Genomic DNA, 16927 nt, shown 5'->3' with positions numbered 1-16927 from the left:
CACATACACAATGGGGGAATACACACACAGGTGGAGGCTGAAAACAGTTTTCCTCTTCTTAGTTGTGAAAGCCAAAAGAACTCTAGTACAAAGAAATAGAAGAACCCTATATGTGGGTCTCAACCAAACTCAACTAACTAAGGTGGCATACTAACTGAGCCACAAACTAGAGTAGATAAAGATAGCTGTCATCCAGCTATTATTCGTGGGCGGTATACCAACCGCATCTGCAGCTAACAAGTCGATGACATAAATGCACAACGGTCACCCTAGCATATCGCGAGTGGAGCTCGATATCTCAACAACATCAATGACAGGTTCAGAGACTTGTTTGAAGAGGAGGAGCTCACGGGTGGTGAGGTTGAGGATGCACAAGTTGATGTGGAGTCTGGAGTCCGCACTGCATTGACACAAATGTTTGAATTTTCATTTTTCCACGTCCCTCCTCAACCAAAAATGCATCGTAGACTTTGTGTGGCTGCTGTCTTGATCCATTTTTGTGATTGCGACAATGGATGAAAGCAATGAAAGGATGGGCAGAATGTGTGCTAGCTAAAGAGAATTTTATAGAGTTTTCTCACATGAGATGGCTACGTTTAAATTAGATGAAGAAAGTTGCAAGAGACACAAAGAGGGGTCCTCCACACAGCGATGAATATACAAGCTCACAGAGATGCCCACTACTTGCGTTTCAAGAGGTGACCAAGAGGAGCTCAATCGCAAAGGTGACCATGAAGGAAGCCCAGTGTTACTAAGAGTTAGAATTTGCAAATATTCACACCAAGAAGGGAGGGGTAGGGAGATCAAAACTTCGAGATGCCATGAAGGCCTTACATAGAAGAAAGGTAAAGAAAGCTAGTGAAAGTGCTTGTACGAGTGATAATGCAAGTTGAGAGGTAGAGATGTGAAAAAGAATGCAAGCATCTGAGTGTGAAGGGCGTCCAAGGGGCAAGCTCACAAAGGCAAGGAGGCTACGAAATGAAAGGAGAAAGTGCAGCTATGTGAGTAGGAGGTTGCCATCGAGGGAGAAGGATGAAGCTAAGTGCATGAGACAAAGCTTCCGAATTGATGTGGAAAGGCGGGAGCTTACAGGTGTTGAGTACTCCATACAATTCATTGTAGGTTGAGGAGGGTGAGGAGGAGCTCACGGGTGGTGAGGTTGCAGAAGAGGAGGAGCTTAAGGGTGGTGAGGTTGCAGAAGGTGAGGTGGCAGTTGGACTGGCTGGGGCAGCAAAAGAGGCAGCGTGTTTTGCTGCCCCAGGCAGTCCAAGCAATCTAGGAAGGAAGGAGCTCGAGGCTAGGAAGGAAGGAGCTTCCTCGGCTTCCTCACCACAGCAGCAGCTATGGCCGTCCCCGCTGCACTTTGGGCTTACTCACTCCCTCTGCTCCTTCCCTGATCAAAGAAGGACTGCTGCACCGCTGGGAGCTCTTCGTTCTCATCGCCAGGAGGTACATCGATAGCAATTCCTTGCTCCATTATGAAGCTCACCGATGTTTCAGCGAGAGCATCGGTGGAGAGCATAGTAGAATTTGGATCCGAGCTTCTTTGTTTTGGCTTTAGTTTTGGGTAGATCGGGAGGCTTTTCATTCAATCTGATGCAGATTGGAAGCTCTGTCATCCAATTTTAATGCACATTTCAAGGTGAAAGGGTGAGCTCTGATCAGTAGCTCTCAAGGTTTTGATGAAGAGAATAATCGGAGCTTTCTTGTTTGCCATGCTCATATTCTTCATTCCGTCTATGCTTGGTATCTGCAGACAGATGATGACGAGGAAGCGTAGGATGCACAGCATCAAAACGCAGCAAATTTGTCAAGTTTGTGGTCTTCCTCGGTGCAGATAGGATGGAGAAGATAAGCCGGCCGAGCGTTTTCATTCATTTTGCCACAAATTCCAATGGCCGAGTTATCGATGCTTGTTTTCTTGCTTTCTTTGCTTCCAAGCATCCTCTCCGTGCAAGCATACACTCCCAAAGATAATTATCTCATTGCCTGCGAACTCTACCCTTGTCAATCTTCATTCCAGTCCATCGTGGACTCTTTCTCTGCTACAACTCTCCGCTTATAGCGAGGCAGAGTTCTTTGAGGGAAACATTATTACTTACTGAGGGATCTTTGAGGCATGTCTCCAATGTGTCCATTGTTGTTTCACTTTGTTTCGTTATGCAAGTAACATGTAGGCCAAAATACTTGCGCTTAAGAATCACCGGTGGAAATCAGTTGATGAAGACCAAAGGAATCCTTGCTAGAGCGGATGTAACATAGAACATTAAACAATAAAGAAGTAGTCGAAGCTCTGAATCGGATTCGATCTACATCCTCAACTTCTTCGTAGATTGACCTCCTTTCAACATTTTTTCCTATTTGGGTAAAGGCATGTCTTGTTTAAGTTATTTGTGTTAATGCAGTAACTACATGCCGGGAGGCTCTTTCAGCCAACCCTGCCTTCTCTCTCATAGCACCTCTCCTTTTCTCAATACCTTCTTCATTGGCGTTTCCTTGAAAGATTGCATCATTTCCCTCAAAGATCCCGATACCTTCTTCATTGACGTTTCCCTCAAAGATCCCGATACTTATAGCGCTATTATTACTCTGCAAGGGAGGGGAACTTGGACTATCAGGGGTAGTAAAAGAGGTAGCGCGTTAATGCACTGCCTATTTTGGTCCCTTGGGCAGTCCAATAGTCCCCTCCTTGCATAGTGTTCAAAAGACCATGTGACCTATCCCTCCAAGAGTCCAATAGCATTCCAAAGACCATTAGACCTATACACCAAAGCATACTTGTAGACAAAAGATAAAATGGTCGAAGCAACCTTTTGTGAGTATGAAAGAAAGTATTGATACATGGAGGATTGAGTAGAAAAGCTTTCATAAAAAGCCTTCATGAAAAGATAGCTTGAGATGCCAAAAAGGATAGAGCGTTAATGCACTGTCCTTTTTCGCATCTCAAGGTGTCTTTTCATGAGGGTAAGGGGTAGGCATAGAAGTGCATATTTACCACTGCAATTCCATATATCCAAGTGTATAGATACCACTGCAAGTTGATATACTATGTGAATTGGAGATGAACCTTTTTCTTTTAGGACAGAAGTGGGTGAATGTTTCCTAAACTAGAAATCAATTGCATTGGTAGATACATGTATTTGTTTTTAGTTTTGGTTTTTATTGAAAAGGTTTTGAGAACTATGATTGGAAAAATGCCTTGTTTTTTGTCTTTTCAGGATGACAGGAAAAAAAGGCAGAAAATGTCAAGTGGCACATTCTACAAAGGTGACGAGGAACAAAAGTAGATCACAATGTTGAATCATCAGTAGGTGGAATGGAAGAGCAAGAAAGTGTGGTGGGTCTAGAGGTTGAAGTATCATCAACTCAAAGAGATGAAGGTCCAAGAGTGGAGGAGGATGAGTTGGATGATAGTGAAGTTCAGGTGGAAGGAGGAGGTGATGTGATTGGCAAATGTAGGATGCTTGATTCAGATCAGTGTCCTCGCATTCCCTTGTGTAGGTTGATACCTTATGCAAGAGTGAGAGGACTTCGTGATGATGTATCTTCACTCAAAAGTACATTTCAAGTGGAGGGATATCTCCCAGAGAAAGGGTCTTTCATTGTATCTGTCTGCAAGAGTGATGGAGAGGAGATAGTTGTGACAGATGATATGAGGAAGAGTTGATCTCCCACCTGGAGAGAGGTGGATGGGGAGTTTGAGAAAGATGTGATGTCTAACACTGACTTTCATTTTATGTCACAAAAGATGTTATTTGTTTGGGAGGGCAATCATAGGACCGCTGCATGGATGAGTCTGATCAAGGAAATCTTTCCTACAAACAAGAGACGTGTATGAGTGGTATGCACAATAATTGACCCAAGGAAAATTAGTGAGATTGCTCTCTTGGAAGGGCTACAACGAATGAATTCGTAAGTACATGGACTCTTTGAATCTTCTCCACATTTGTGTTTTATGCTACTTTGCATTTATTGATTGGGTTGTGTACTTTGCTGTTTGTTTTCTAGCATGAATGAACATGCCATTATCAAACCCAGTCTAAGGGACATACTCATAAATGCACACAACATTTGTGAGTGTGACTCTATGGTGTTTATGAGAACATTGTCTTCGAGTGAGATCAAATCAATAGAGAATTGGAGGGCTCAAGAGAGTAAAGGGAAGAAGCCATGGCTTCCATTGACAAGAGGTTATCTGGCAAGGCTTGTCTTCTAGGTAGAATGTTGCATTTGTATTGATGCTTACATCTTTATCACTCCTTTGCTTTCTCTAATTGGAACTTATGTATGTAGGTTGAGTACAATACAGAGCTTAAAAAAGCAATGGACAAAATATCTACAAAGCTACCTTTAGATCAAAGGGGAGAGGCAGAAGGAAAGCAGCGTACCATAATTCAAAAGAGAATTGCTGATAGGATGGGAAAGGTGTGAATTGAATTTTCTATACTTTGTTGCATTTATTTTAAAGTTAAGTAACTGACATGTCATCGAATTGTATAGATCCTGGTCTTGGAGAGGCTTGGTTGGAAAAGTTGTTTGCCTTGCGCTTTGATGGTACGGACTCTTGCGTGACATTGGAGAAGCTCCAACTCATTGCAAAGTCTGATTAGAAAAAAAAAATATTTTCCTTTCTTTGTTAGAAGCCACTAAACCTATGCGAGACATGTACTTCATGCCTGTGGGCAACCTTGAGTACAGAGGGTGTGTTTCTTCTACCAATACAAATCATCTTTCATGGTGTTTGTTTGTTTCTTGCCAATGGCATGACTCTTATTTTTTTATTATAAAATTGAGTCAACTTTTACTATTTAGGTGGATTAGTAGAGAGATATTTTTGGAGAAGGTGGAGAGACAATCATTGAAAGTGCTTGAAGATTTGAGGGTGATCACAACAATGGGCATGCCTTTGGATACACCTAAGGATTACACAGTGCAGCAATACATGGAGGATATAAAACTGGAGGGGAGAAAACATATGTTTGTGGTGCTAAGATCAAAGGAAACAAAGATGGAGAGAAAGGGTGGAAAAAAAGGAGATGGACGATCTGAGTTGGACATGGCTGCCCATAGGGTGGTTTATAGGTATGTTGTCAATTCATTTGAAGGTTCATTTTTCATTTTTCTATGTTTGTGCTATTGATTCATGTAATTACACAATCATTTATGGTTGTTCCACTTGATTTCTTGACCTTTTGATGGTTTGGGACATCCATTTTTTTTTTGTTTCTTGGTTGATAGATATCTCTCCCACTTGGTAATAGAGAAAAGGATCTCTGACATTCCAAATTTGTGGAAGAGTTGGGTGGAGATTGGTCATGCTGCATGCATGTATCCACCCGGCATGCACCGTCTCTCTCAATGGGAATTAGCACATTGTCCCTAGTGGATAGATTTCCCTAAAGGACAAGTACTGGTGCGAGAAAGAGACTTGTACACAATACTTATGCTTCACAAAAAGCCAATGAAGCAAGTAAGGACAAAGAGGAGGGAAGCTCAAGGAGAGATAAGAAAGAGAAAGAGAAACAAGAACATCCTACAGAAAAAGGTAAGGAAGATACAATATGATTGTTTGTTGATGTTGTCTTCAATTCGTTTTGACATTGCATTAATAAGTTCATGATTGTTCTCTTTCTAGATGAGGGACCATCTAGTCCTATGCGGCATGAAATGGATCACATAGAGAGTGCAGGTAAGGGTGTTGTTGTGTTCTGCATATGTAGTTGTTCCTTTAACACTAGTTTTACTTGTAATTGATTTGCTTTTGCATATAGGTGGAGAATCAATCTCGGGACTTGTGAAGCAATACATGTTCCATCGATCACAGTCACCTGACATTTCCTTGGCCCGTGGCATCACACCTTTGTTTGCTTGTACAGTTGGAGACTACATTGCAATGGGCAAAGACTTTGTTGACTCTAAAAGAAATGAGAAGTATGCTATTTTGCATGAGTTTTTTATTACAGTGGCTAGTCGAGATCAGGACTACAAGAGGATGGGTAAGAAGGCGAAGTGGGCTTTAGATTTTATATTGCTCGATTTTCCATCTGGCTATCCACTTGATGAGAGAGGATCCACTCCTACTTGGAATGTCTTGCTCGAGGACCATGTACGGCATGGGCTTGTAGTTGCATCAACTTCTTTGTCTAATAGTGGTTGGTTGGCATGCATATGTCCTTTGGCAGGTAAGGCACAATACCACAATTGACATTTCACATTTTGTGTTTCCATTCTACTAGTTTTAAATAAAATTAATTGCTTGCAGGATAATGTATTGGTTGGATGGAACGGTTTGCATATGTCCAGGGCTTGGAGGTTGTCAGACGTGTGATCATTCATGACAAGTTTCCATATGGATTTTGTAGAGAACATGATAAAAGTGTTAAGGTAAGCTACCATTACCATTCCATGCAGTCTATGTTTGCATTCCATGATAAAAGTGTCTTTGACTAATGTCTCCTCGTTAGTCCTATGCATGCTATGTTTGGAAGGATAAGTCCTATGCATGCTATGTTTGCCATCTTTCATGCTATAATGCTTGCTAGTTGAAGTCAATATACTATACATGTTTTTCTCCATGTGGTTTCCAGATGCAATCTTCAGTATTAGCTCTAATACATAGAGCACAGAAGAATCCAACAGTTTTTGGGAGGAGAGCTTTCCACTTTTCCAACAGCTTTTGATTGATCCACGTGAAGATGTCTGGACTCATCACATACCTCCCTCTACAAGGACAATCGTGCCGATGTCTTCTCAGCTAGCACGAGGTGGACTAGAGAGGAGTAGTTTTTTGGTAGGTTGCATTATGTCTCTTCTATGTGCTCCTGGAGGGCTGGTTCTAGAGATGGGTTGTGGTACAACCCCTCTTATGCGTGCTTGTCAGGCCATTGGCAGGCCTTGTTTTTCATTTAATTCAGACAACGATATTGTGGCTAGCATTGTTGAGCACTTGTGGCAGATCATTCTGGAAAATGGATCAGGTCAGAGCATGATGGAGACAGGGAAGAAGAGAGAGTGGAACCTGTCACAAACCCCTTTGATGAGTAGTATGCTACTGGCCCTGAATTATATTTTGAATGCTAAAATTGAGGACTTTGAAAGTGTTATTTAGCATCTTTATAATATGGTAGATAGTGAACATTTACGGGTGCCTTTGAATCAAGAAAGTACAAATTTTGATGCTTTGGATAGTGTTTGTAAGCCCTTGATCTAGCAATTGATTTTTTCTGCTTTTTGTTGGTAGCGAATTGTCTTTTGTATAACACATAAGGATGGCAAGTTCTTCTTATTGGAAATTATTTTCATTGTTCCACTTTGACTTACTTTCCTTTGAAATGTATGTTTTGTTGTAGTTTGTTACCATGCTATGCAGAAAAAATGGCAAGATTCATGACAGCCGACAAGAGATATGATGAGTGCCAATTAGATAAACCACATGCGCGCAACTACTTTCTTGATGAATGTCAGGGGGATTAGAATATGGTTTGAAACACCATTTTGTTCATAGACTGATAATTGTTGTGGTGAACCATGGACACATTTGGAAAGTTTTAGTCTAGTGCATTTTGCAGGTGAAGTGGTATTTCAACAGTCATCTATGTTATGAGTTTGGTAATTAGTTTATGTTCTTCAAGTGAAAGATAGGGTGGATTGTAAGTATGATTATTGGTATGCTTATTATGACAACATCTTGCTATAGTAAGTTTGGTCTCAAATTTGTTCTCATCGGAGGAATTGTAAAAAAACTCGCTCGCTTCATTGGGCCCGCTCGCTTTTTCTCGCTCGCTCTATTGACTACCTCACTAAACTGGGATAATAGGCCACCATAGTGCCACCTAAGCACATAGCCCCTACTAAGCACAGTATGGAATTCAGTATGTGAATCCCTGTGCCACATCATCAAAGCCCCTCTTCTTCATAAGAACTTCGACAAGCCGTAACTTCCAATCCAGGAAGAATTTGCACACGCTCTAAAATGGAAAAGTGATTGTCTTTTCGACCTCTACGCATTATCAAGTCAAAATCATTGTATGCAATTAGACAATGCAATTAGACACTGCCAATATTGAAAGAAATCAATTGGTAAGACCTTTGCAACAAATGATAAAGCGAAGCATGAATGCACACATCATTGTCATAAGCATGCCAAAAGCGCTAGTGTATGAGATGACCATAGCATGAAGCATGGCATCCACACATAAAGCATTAAGGCACATGGAAGAACAAAGCATCATGCATCCAGCTACGTCAAGCGAAGAAGCAAATGCCATCAACATGAAGCATTGAGAAACAAAAACCTTGCCAACCTTGCCTATATTTTGTACAACAAACCTGACCACCTGAGAGTAGCTATGAGGGGAGGATTTGATCTTGTAACTCACATCTGACCACCTTGCAATAGCTAAAGGATCATGGCACCAAGGGGAGGTGTTGAGAGTTGTGGTGCCATGAGCACATGTAGAGCAAAGGTATGAGGAAAGGGAAAGCTACCACATGGCATGGAGGAGATATCCCACATGTGAGCAAGCAAATGGATGTAAGTACCCTCACCTATAAAAGGGAGGTTCATTTGAAGTAATATCAATCAAGCACTTTGCACTATCTCAAGATTCTCTTTATGAGTCCAAGCTAATCTATCTTGGAACCTAATTGACTTGAGGTACATGTCATGAGCACTCTCTTCATCATGTCTCCACATAGGTTCCATCCACCTTAGAGTGCTCCATAGATCCTAAGGCACACATGTTTTGTCAGGGATATGGTTTGCATGGTCATTCACCCATCCAACCATGTTTTTCACCTTAGAGTCTTATGCACAATTGTCAAAAAACACACTCCGAGGTATGTTATTCTAAGGCGCACATATCCGATGGGCATTATGATTTGCACGTATGTCAATCCCACCTATGTTGAGGCATGTACAAAGTATTGTGTCCATTGGATTTGGTTTGCATGGTCTATCATGTGTTAAACCATGTTTTCCACCTAGTGTCGAGCATAATTGTCAAAAAACATTCTTCGAGGTGTTTTATTCAAATGCGCACGTATCTGATGGGAATCCCCATTTGCATACATGTCAATACCACCTATTTTGAGGCAGGTGAAAACTATCATGCCCATCTAAGGTGTTATTCAAAGGCACACATATCCGATGGGCATCTTGATTTGCACATGCATCAATACCACCCGTGTTTCACCACTTAAAAAGTATCATGTCCATCATATGTGGTTCGCATGGTCGATCACGCGTTAAACCATGTTTCCACCACATTGTCAGGCATAATCGTCAAAAAACACGACTCGAGGTGTGTTATTCAAACCTACATGTATCATATGGGCATCCCTCTTTGTACGTGCATCAATACCTCTTACTATTGAGATAGGTGCAAAGTATCGTGCCCATCATATGTGGTTTGCATCATTGATCACATGTTAAACCTTGTTTTTCACCTAATGTCAGGCACAATCATCAGAAAGCACGCTTCGAGGTGTATTATTTGAAGGGGCCATATCAGATCGGCATCCCCCTTTGCACGCATGTCAATCCCACCTATTTTGAGGCATGTACAAAGTATCATGCCAATCGGATATGGTTCGCATGGTCGATCACCCATCAAATGATGTTTTTCACCTAGTGTCATGCACAATCGTTAAAAAACATGCTCTGAGGTGTGTTATTTGAAGGCACACATATCCAATGGGCATCCCCCCTTGCAAGTGCATTAATACCATCTATGTTGAGGCATGTGCAAAGTGTTGTGCCCATTAGATGTGGTTTGTATGGTCGATCATGCATGAAACCATATTTTTCACCTAGTCTCCAATCATCAAAAACCCGCTTCCAGGAGTGTTATTTGCACATGCACATATCCAAGAAGAACCCTGCTTTGCACTCACATCAATACCATCTAATTCAAGGCATGTACAAATTATCATTCCCATCAGATATGGTTCGCATGGTCGATCACCCATCAAACCATGTTTTTCTCCTTAGGGTGTCATGCACGATCATCAAAAAACACACTCCAAGGTGTGCTATTCGAAGGCTCACGTATCCAATGGGCATACCCATTTGCATGTGCATCAATATCACCTATTATAAATCAAGTGAAAAGTATTGTGCCCATCGTATGTGGTTTGTAAGGTCGATCACGCACACCATGTTTTTCACCTAGTGTCATGCACAATCTTCAAAAACCACACCTCGAGGTGTGTTATTTGAACCTGCAAGTATTTTATGGGCACCCCCCTTTGCACACACGTAAAAATGACATATGTTGAGTATCATGCAAACTATCACGCCCATTGAATATGGTACGCATGGTTGATCACACATCAAACCATGTTTTTCACCTAGTGTCATGCATAATCGTAAAAAAACCCGCTTCCATGTGTGTTATTCGCACATGCATGTATCTAATGAGCACCCTGTTTTGCATGTGCATCAATAACACCTATATGCACAATCATTAAAACACACAGTTCAAGGTGTGTTATTCAAACCTGTATGTATCCTATGGGAATCCCCCTTTGTATGCAGGTGGGTGCAAAGTATCATGCCCATCGGATATGGTTTGTATGGTCGATCACACATTAAACCATGTTTCACACCTAGTGCCATGCATAATCATCAAAAAACACACCTCGAGGTTTGTTATTCAAACTTGCACATATCTTATGGGCATTCCCCTTTTTACGTGTGTCAATACCACCTATGTTGAGGCATGTGCAAAGTATTGTGCCCATCGGATATAGTTCACATGGTCGATCACCCATCAAACCATGTTTTTTCACCTAGTGCCATGCACAATCGTCAAAAAACACGGTCCGAAGTGTGTTATTCGAAGGCACAAGTATCGAATGGGCATCACAAGGTTTAAACAATTATTGGGAGGGTTTACTAATTTAATTTAAAATAATTGGAAACTTTTTTGGTTTTAGTATTTTCCACCTCAGGGGGGTCACTATGTATAAACCCTCTATATCACGTGCGTTCAAGGCCTATATTTAAAATCCCTTATCTGTAAATTTTTTCATTAATAAAATGTACCCCTTTTCTATACAAATCTGTAAATTTTTTCCAAAACTATTTTAAATAGTCCCTTATGTATATTTATTTCTGTAAATTTTAGAAATAAAAAATATCCTTCTGTTGAACTCACGTGATAGGGTTACATATGATGAGTGACCCCCCCCGAGATTTTCCACAAGGTTTAAAGGTTGCCAAGAAGGTTTAATAATTTTTAATTTAAAAGAGCTAGCGAGAAGGTTTAATAATTTTTAATTTATTAAAAAAATTGACGGGAAGGTTTATTAATTTTCAATTTCGATTTCAGTGAAGAGAGAGAGTAGAAAGTGAAGAGGGAAGGAAAAGGATTGCCAGGAAGGTTTTAAATTTTGTATTCTAAAAAATTTAAATTTGTATTTGAGAAAAGAAAGAGAGGAGGAAGGGAGGGAAGATAAACCCTAGAAACATAAACCTCTAATCCCTTTCATTCATTACTTGGCCAGCACTAGCATTTTATGCAAGTCTAAAATCCTATGAAGCAATGAGGTACATTTTAAGTAATTAGATCAACTAACCTATTATTAGCTTCTTCCTACTATGCCATGTGGCACATTCTAAGCTGTTAGATCAACTGGCCTATTATTAGCTTCTTATAATATACTTAGTAGCTGGCCAAGCATTCTAGTTATTTTCTTTCTTTATTCTAGCAACAGCAATAGAAGAGCAAGAGCAAGAGCAACAATTACAATATTTCACTTCTCACTTACATCTTTCAGGTACCATATTTCTTTAAAAGTTTTCAATCTTTGATTGCTAGAGTTTTTATTTTTAATTAACTTAAAGAAAAGAGAGGACTGAGAGGAGGAGGAGGAGGAGGCGCAGGGGTTCACAGCCGCGGAGGAGGAGTGAAGGGAACGGAGGGCAAGCAAGAGGAGCGGCGAGTGAGTGTGGACGAGCGGGCGGGGGACGATGAGCAAGAGGAGGGACAGGGAGAAAGAGGTGGAGGGAAGGGGGGGCGAGTAGAGGAGGAGGGCAAGCAACAGTAGAAGGGGCGGGGAGTAGGAGGGCGCAGCGGCCAAGGAATGAACGACGAGCAAGAGGTGGAGGGAAGGGCGAGGAGGGGCGGAGGTGGAGGATTGAAGGGAGGGGCAACCGCAGGAAGGGAGGGGACGCCGAGGGTGGGAAGTGCAGGAGGTGGGAAGTGGAGGAGGGGTGGTAGTGGAGGATGGAACTAGACGAGTGGCGAAAGTGGAGGAGGGGCAGAGGTGGAGGACAGAAGGGAAGCAATACGACAACCGGAACTAATTCTTATCCAGTGTATCATTTTGCAGAGTTTTGTCCGCGTTCGGATGTGGAGTTCTACTTTTGTAGAGTTCTCAAAGCGCAAGGGGTTGTTTGCGGGCTATTGTGGACCTGACATGATGCGGATTCTTTGTGGAAGCGGAGTCTCTGTGGATGCGGAGGAGCACAGACAAGTGCATGAAGCTATTGCGGAGATGCTCATTTGCAGAGGTTATTACAGGGGTCTTTGTTGCGGGTGCTGAACGCCGGAGTGAATGCTACGGGGTCATCTATTCACAAGGCTACGACGAGAGCCTTTGAGAGGCTTATGATTGTGATGATTGCTAATCTTACAGCAATATGTTCTCGGTAAAGACTTCCCAAGCTCTATTTGTCATGCAATGATGGAGTCGCCCTACCGATGTGCTCTTATGGAGAACGAAGCATCTTTTCGCAGCATTTCTTGCAAGGGCTACCTAATCTGGGTGCTATTTGAGTGGATTGAATTCCATTTCATCTCGCTCATTTCCATCGCTTTGCTCGTCATTGTGGTAACCTTTTCTGCTTTTGACTTTTGCCCAAACGCTTTCGAAAACTTGTTACACAAAAATGGTGCGCTCATTTCGGGTCATGAGGACAGCCTTAGAATCAGATCCGGAGAAGTGATTGTGCAGAGAACGGGAGTGTACAAACCACTGCACTTTCAACAGAAGACGGTTTTCATTTGTTGTGAAGAAAACCCAACCCTATCTCATAAATCCTTAACTGGTTCCCGTGTTACTTTCCAATTGGATGGGGAGGCGCAAATCTCAGTTGCCATCTACAGGAGTATTGGTTGGAAGAAAGTTATCTATGGTTTGGTGGTTTTGGAGGATGATGGTGATGCCCTATTTTTTGTCAAAAGGCCGTATACGTAATAAGAAGGGGTACCCTCCCTGAGGGTTTAAAATGTCGGTATGGGGGATGCTGAAGAAGCAACTGTTCCATGTAGCTTGAGGTTGGTCTTGCAACAACAAGGAAAATCAGTAGGGTAGTTTCTTCCATGCCTGGTAGAGCTTCCAGCAACATTCAATATAAGCATGAATTTCTTGTGCCTTACTCTTTATTTCACTTGCATAAGAATACACTTCAGTTCTTAAAGTGAACCAAAGAAGATGTAATGTATTTTTAGTGGACGCAGATACGGTCACAGGGACATACCAACAAAGTAGTTTGGATGTAAGCCCCTGGACTTTGGTATCTGATTCATGGAGAGAAAGCATGCAATTGTTGAGGTGATACGGCAAGGAGAACATCCGATGTTTTTGCGGTTGCAAGTGTGGGATTGCGTATTGGTGCAATTATTTTGCAATTGAAAAGGCAAGATCTACGTCGACATTGCTGGAGTTTCTTCAAGAATATGGCATTCTATGCCTACTGTTGTATTTCATTTATGTAGTCCCATAAGGTCCACTGCCTTAGCGTTGCCTAAAAAGTCTGTATCTCTTTTTATTTCACATGCACTATTATGGCATCTGACTTCCACTCAGGGGATATTTGTGCATGTGAGGTTCGCACAGTCCACCGTGAGTGCCATGTGTTAGGGCCTAACGAGTTTAGCCCTAAGTGGGGATGCCAAGAGGTGGGTGCACATGGGGATACCAAGAGACATGTGTGTGGGCAATGAAGGGACATAAACCTCTCTCTCTATGTGTATGCATACAAGGCAACACGGTTATCAATGCAGTTACCGTTACTCTTCATTCTTGCTTTTCGTGTCTTCTTGTTCTTACTATTTTGAGAGTCTCTCGTGGGTTCATTCCCTGTAGGGGCCAAGGGCCTCTACACTAGGCAGGCTTTTCTGTGGTTCTACCCTATCTAATTATTGGTCTAGGTGGAGTCTGTTTCCTTTGAGGCATCGACCAAGAGGGCTTCATCTTTGAGATCAGTCCAAGCTGCCGACTCACTCCCTTTTAGAACGTGGCCTAGCCCATTCCATCTATCTCTTCTTCTTTCTACCATATTAAAATCCCCCAATAAGATAGTGTTATCTCACCTTCCCACATAAGAGCCCTTTCCCTAGTAGAGTTGGGTGCATAGATTGAGAACAATTGACACTCTAGGTTTGGATGCGTGAAGTCAACCCGTATTCCATTTTGACTGAAGGTAGTCAGGATCCCTCCTACTGCCTGAAAGAGATGCTTGGCAACTCCCAGCACTGACCCCCCTCCACCTTCTTTGTGATTAGTGCAGTACCACTCCCTTTTATAGTCAACCTATCTGGGTTGCCATCTTAGCTTTGAACCCTTAGCCTTTGCTTCTTGAAGTGCTATAAAGTCAGGGGTGAGACCTCTACTTCTGATCCATCTTTTGAGAATGGATGGTCTAAGATCGTTTGATAACCTCCTGAAGTGCTATAAAGTCAGGGGTGAGACCTCTACTTCTAATCCATGTTCTGAGAATGGCTGGATAACCTCCTGAAGTGCTATAAAGTTAGGGGTGAGACCTCCATCTTCTAAGAATGGCTAGTCTAAGATCATTTGATAATCCTTGGAAATTGAGACTAAGGAAGGTGAATAGGTCTTTTTTTTGCATCATTGGGTATTGCTTTTGTTTCTTTTCTTCTAAAATTCACCTATGGCACAAGATTGAAGCCTCTTGATCGCCTTCTCTTCTATCTCTTTGTGGCTCCTAGCTCCTTGGGATTCTCATTCAAAGGGGCTAAGTGAAGACTTTGCCTTTCATCCTGGAGGGTTTTTCTACCTTTCACTAGAGTAAAGGGGGGGTCATCTCTATTAGGTCTTCATGCTCTACTCGTTGAAGTTGGGCTTCAAAGTCCTGTGTGTTTTCTACAAATTCTTCATCCTCTGAGCTATCTGCCTTATTTTCATCATTTGTCTCTCTCAAGTCACCTTGCTCTACTTTTGTTCTTTCCTTACCTCCCTCCATTGAACTTTATCTTTCCCGTTGTTCTTAGTTTTGGGGTTGAATGTGGGGGCTTCTTCTTCTACCTGATCATCCTACGGGTGAGCCATGGGTGTCTTTGGGATTTCTTTACGGTTATTCTATTCGGGAAGTCCTTAATGAAATGTCCTCTAATGCCATAGAGGAAACATGAGTTGGGGATGTTTTTGTAGAAGACTTTCTAGATCAATTCCACTCTGTCCCCATCTAGAACTCAGATGGCAATTGGCGGGTCTATAGCTAGGTCCATCAAGACACAAGCTTGGGGATTTCCTCTCGTACTAATGAACCTTTTAGTTTCCAGGGCTAAGAGGTGACCTAGGGGTGTGCACACCACTTCAACTTGAGGGAAAAGGGAGAGCGGGAGGTCAGGGAATTCTATGCAAATTGGTGCTTTGTAGGGCGAAGGTGGGTCGGGGTTGAAGGTAGGTTTCCACATTTGACCAAATAGCGGCTAGTTCCTAGTGGTCCATGAGCCCTTCTACACTACTTTTGACGCCATTTTGATCTTTTTAAAAAGGAATGCAATGTATCCATTCCTCAGAAAGCAAACACTAGTGACGTTCAAACCTTTTAGAGACCAGAAATTCCTCACCCATCCTTCGAGGAATAGAGCAGGTGGTTGAGGACCATGGATATATCCTACTACCACGCATGAGTAGAGCCATTTCATAGTTTCATTCAGCATTCCGTTGTGGACTTTCACAATAGGAAGCTTACCTTTCATAGAGCCAGTATCTGGTCGAGTTTTTTTTGGATCAACTTCTACGGAGGTGGGAGTGGAAGGGTCGCAAAAGATCGTTCTTGCTCTTGGTGAGAGCTGCTCCCACTCCAATTGCTTCAAGGTCACAGGGGCTTTAAACAGGCTTCAGTCGCCTCCTTGGATAGCTCCCACATAGGTTCCTTTCAACACCTCTAACACGGCTCTCCCTTTCACACTTTGTTGCATCGTGTGCTGGGGGGGGCTCCATGAACAAGGTGCTTTCGAGCTTGGGCCACAAGGAGATAGCTTTGGTATTTCATGTCACTCTGGAAAAGCGAGAAGTTGTTTGGTGTGGATATAAAGTCTAACCCAGTAGCCTCTTGAGTCCTTCGTCAGTTAGTTCTTGCATATCTTTATCCTCTAGGTGTAGGGTGAAGCCTTGTAGATTGCTTAGATCCGACATCTTTTCCCTTGTCATTTCTTGCATCCACATCTTGCTCTCTGGTGTTGTCTGTCTAATGCTCGTCTAATGATTGGGTCTTGTCCCTAGATCTCTACTGGTGGAGTCACCTTCTTTGGCGGCTTCAAGCTAGGCATCTTTGGAGATTATTGCAACCCTATCTCCTCTACCATCACTAGAGGAGGTCACCTCGCCCTACCCCCCGCTTCTCTCTCTCTCTCTCTCTCTCTGTCTCTCTCTCTCTCTCTCTCTCTCTCTCTCTCTCTCTCTCTCTCTCTCTCCCTCAGTTTTCTTTTCACTTTTGGATGCTATCATATGCACCAAACGAAGTCCACAAAAATGTCTTGTACATTGCACACATTTTATCATTGCCATTAGAGTAAAGAACACCCAATATGGTCTTAGGACTAGTAGGAGAATTCCTTGGAACATCAAGTGAGTCAAGAGACTACTAGGTGTTTGTCTTTGAAAACTTTACCTTGCATTTGTTAATTCATTTGAGTGAAAAGTCTATAAATGCCTTGATATTCACATG

The sequence above is a fragment of the Dipteris shenzhenensis genome, chromosome 14, assembly GCF_047967505.1.
Source record: "Dipteris shenzhenensis isolate YYH24624 ecotype China chromosome 14, Dip_SZ_1.0, whole genome shotgun sequence".
Taxonomy (NCBI): domain Eukaryota; kingdom Viridiplantae; phylum Streptophyta; class Polypodiopsida; order Gleicheniales; family Dipteridaceae; genus Dipteris; species Dipteris shenzhenensis.
The sequence above is the reverse complement of the archived record's forward strand: the minus strand, read 5'-3'. Positions refer to the sequence as shown.